The 4,102-nt window shown below is 38.0% G+C and overlaps 1 non-coding gene across 1 annotated transcript; it reads left to right on the top strand.

The window, feature by feature from the left end:
* The first annotated feature begins 1,582 nt into the window (after nucleotides 1-1,582).
* Nucleotides 1,583-1,689, top strand: LOC119038784 (U6 spliceosomal RNA). The gene has a single exon (XR_005080487.2). It is a non-coding gene; the product is annotated as a U6 spliceosomal RNA (small nuclear RNA).
* The last annotated feature ends 2,413 nt before the right edge of the window (nucleotides 1,690-4,102 follow it).

Consider the following 4,102-nt stretch of genomic DNA (forward strand, 5'->3'; position numbering starts at 1 on the left):
CACAGACAGTAGATCCCTAGCAAAGGTGGGGCAGAGTGGACTAGATACATTTGAGGAAAAACTGCAGATGGAGGCTTTGGGCAGAGGACAGAGAGTAGCTTCCAGGATCCTGGTGCTGTTTGTTATCACCCACACTGCAGTAGCCACCCTCCTCAGGCATACCACACCCCACTGAGTAGCAGCAGCCTGAGGGGGAACAATAGCCAGCACACCGGGAAAGATTCTATCATGCACTATGGGACTTATGCCTGACTACTGAGTGCAGTGTGAATAGATTAACCACTGAAGGAGACAGCCACAGGCAGTAGATCCTTGGCAGTCTCTGACAGGCAGCCTAAGGTCAGATGGGGTCAACATCTGACATCACCAGAGGCAAATCGAGAAATAAAAAACAGTGGTAAATACTAGATGCTACTGAGACAAAATCCACTGTGGTCTTCTCCATGATTATTGATAATTTATTTCCTGCTTAACACTCATTAATTCATTCCTAACATTCATTTCATGTGCATTAAGTTTGAGAATATTAAGTCACTAGAATTTATACTATAGTTAATTTCTCTTCTTTCTTATAATAGTCATAATCTCTTTACAGCCTTATTAATACTGATTCATTTGCAGTTGTTAGTGGGATTACTGAGGTGAGTTATTTTTGTGGATGTGGGTTTGTCTCCCAGGTTGTGTGACTTTTTTCTGGCAGTACCTGCACAACAACATACAAGACATAGTGGGCAAAGTGACCCTCAGTCAACCAGCTGGAGGAAAGGACCCAACAATAATGACCCAAAACAAACAAACAAACAAACAACAAAAACAACCAATTACACCCAGAGTGCCAACATAAATGGCATAAAGGGCATCCCAAGAGCAACAAGTTCAGGAGATCGCTGATAGTGCACAACTGAATCTCACAGGTCTCTTACCACAGAATATCACATAATAAACTCAGGGAGTCATAACATATAAATTTAATAAGCAGAAGCAAACAACAAGAGTCTCACAAATAATGGGAAAACAGAGAAGCAATCTCAAATCAAAAGGAAAAGAGGAATCCTCAGAAAGAATGCTAAATGACATACAAGCAAATCAACTATCAGTTACTGAGTTCAAAGCAATTGTTATAAGGAAGCACAATGAGTTAAGTGTGAATTACCAAAATTACAGGAAATCTATGAGGAACTTACTGCAAACTATATCAGCATGAAAAAGATAGTATCAACAAGAGCCAAGAGGAAATGAAAAATACAATTTCTGAATTGAAGAATACAGTAGAAGGAATAAAAAGCAAGCTAGGTGAAGCAGAGGATCAAATCAGCAAGCTGGAGAACAAGGTAGAAAAAAACTCCAAGAAAGAACAAGAAAATTGAAAAAGACTCAAAAAGAACAAAAAGGAGTTAAGGGGAATGCAGGGCAATATGAAACATAATAATATCCGTATAATGAGGATACCAAAAGAGAAGAATAAGAGCAAGGGATAGAAAACCTGTTTGAAAAAGTAATGATAGAAAACTTCCCCAATTTGGTAAGAGAAAATGTCACACAAGTCCAGGAAGCACGGAGGATCTCAATCAAGAGGAACCTAGTGCTCGCTTTGGCAGCACATATACTAAAATTGGAACGATACAGAGAAGATTAGCATGGCCCCTGTGCAAGGATGACACGCAAATTTGTGAAGCGTTCCATATTTTTACAAATTGCACATTGTTGTAAGAGAGAAGCCACAAGTTGCTGCATATTTCAGTAGGTGGAAGCAGAGAACAACAGGATAACCAAAAGAGGCTGCACCATTGAAATTCACAGGCATTCCACCACAAAAGTTCATACCATAAACCCAGGGTGTCAAAACAGATTAATCTAAGAAGCTGAGGCTAACAAAAAGTCTCACAAACAATGGGAAGACAAAGAAACAATCCCCAAATGAAAGGAAAGAAGGAATACTCAGAAAGAATGTTAGATGAAATAGAGGCAAGTCAACTATCAGATACTGAATTCAAAGCACTGGTGATCAGGAAGTTCAAAGAGCTCACAATCAGCTACCAGAAACTACAGGTAAGCTACAATGATTTCACTGTGAACTATATCAACATGAAAAAGGAAATGGAAATTATTAGCAAGGGCCAAGAGGAAATGAAGAATACAATTTCTGAATTAAAAAACACAGTGGAAAGCATTAAAAATAGGGTGGATGAAACAGAAGATCGGATTAGTGAATTGGAGGACAAAGTAGAAAGCATCTCACAGAAAGAACAGGAAAGGGAAAAGAGGCTCAGAAAGAATGAAGAGAGATTAAGAGAAATGCAAGACAATATGAAACGTAATAATATCCGAATAATAGGAATACCAGAAGGAGAAGAAGAAGAACAAGGGATAGAAAACATATTTGAAAGAGTAAAGAGAGAAAATTTCCCTAATTTGACAAAAGAAAAAGTCACACAAATCCAGGAATCTCACAGAGTCCCATTCAAGAGGAACCCAAAGAGGCCCACTTCAAGACACATCATCATTAAAATGGCAAACTTCCAAGACAAAGAGAGAATCTTAAAGGCAGCAAGGGAGAAAAAATAAATAACATACAAGGGCGTCACAATAAGGTTAGCCACTGACTTCTCAATGGAAACGCTCCAAGCAAGAAGAGATTGGCAAGAAATATTCCAAGTAATGAGAAACAGAGGCCTACAACCAAGGCTACTTTACCCAGCAAGGCTCTCAATCAAGATAGAAGGCCAAATAAAGAGCTTCCAAGACAAAAGAAGTCTAAAAGAATTTGCTGCCACCAAGCCAGCTCTACAAAAAATACTAAAAGGTCTGCTTTAAGGAAAGGAAGGAAAAGAGACAGACAGAGAGGAACACAGGTACAAACATGGCAATGAATAAGTACCTATCAATAATAACCTTAAATGTAAATGGATTAAATGCTCCAATCAAAAGACACAGAATAGCGTCATGGATAAGAAAGTATGACCCACACATATGCTGCCTACAAGAGACCCACCTCAGGACAAAAGACCATAACAGACTAAAAGTGAAAGGATGGAAACAAATTTTCCAAGCAAATGGACAAGAAAAAAAAGCTGGGGTAGAAATTCTCATATCAGACAAAATAGACTTCAAAAAAAGAGCCATAAAGAGTGACCTAGAAGGTCACTTCATAATACTCAAGGGAAGAATCCACCCAGAAGACATTAACATCATAAATATATATGCACCCAACATAGGAGCACCAAAATATATAAGGAAAATCTTAGAGGAATTCAAGAAAGATATAGACAGCAACACAATTATAGTGGGGGATTTTAACACCCCACCATCAAAAATGGACAGATCTTCCAAACAAAATATCAACAAAGACATTGCGGCATTAAACAACACCCTTGATGAAATGGACCTAACTGATATATACAGAGCTCTTCACCCCAAAGAAGCTAAATACACATTCTTTTCAAATGCACATGGAACATTCTCAAAGATAGGCCACATGATAGGGGACAAAACAAGCCTCAAAAAATTCAAGAATATTGAAATCATACCAAGCATTTTCTCTGACCATAAGGGACTAAAACTGAAAACCAACCCTAAAGGATAAAACCCAAAACACCCAAAATCATGGAAACTGAATGGTATGCTATTAAACAATGAATGAGTCAAGAATGAAATTAGGGAAGAAAGCAAAAAGTTTCTGGAAACAAATGAAAATGATCTCACAACAACCCAAAACTTATGGGATACAGCCAAGGCAGTCCTGAGAGGGAAGTTTATAGCAATACAGGCCTACCTAAAAAAAACAGAAACATTTCAAACAAATGACCTTACTCTACGCCTGCAAGAACTCGAGGAACAACAACAAAAACAGCCCAAGGCAAGTAGAAGGAAGGAAATGACTAAGATCAGAGCAGAACTAAATGACATAGAGACTAAAAGCACAATTCTAAGTATCAATGAATCCAGGAGTTGGTTCTTTGAAAAAATAAACAAAACAGACAAGCCTTTAAGTAGGCTCATCAAGAAAAAAAGGGAACGGACACAAATAAACACATTCAGAAATGAAAGAGGAGAGATTACAACTGATACCACAGAAATAGAAAGGATTGTAAGAAATTACTAT

This window comes from Artibeus jamaicensis, unplaced genomic scaffold (assembly GCF_021234435.1).
Source record: "Artibeus jamaicensis isolate MK-2021 breed Jamaican fruit bat unplaced genomic scaffold, CSHL_Jam_final contig_240, whole genome shotgun sequence".
NCBI classification, from domain to species: Eukaryota; Metazoa; Chordata; class Mammalia; order Chiroptera; family Phyllostomidae; genus Artibeus; species Artibeus jamaicensis.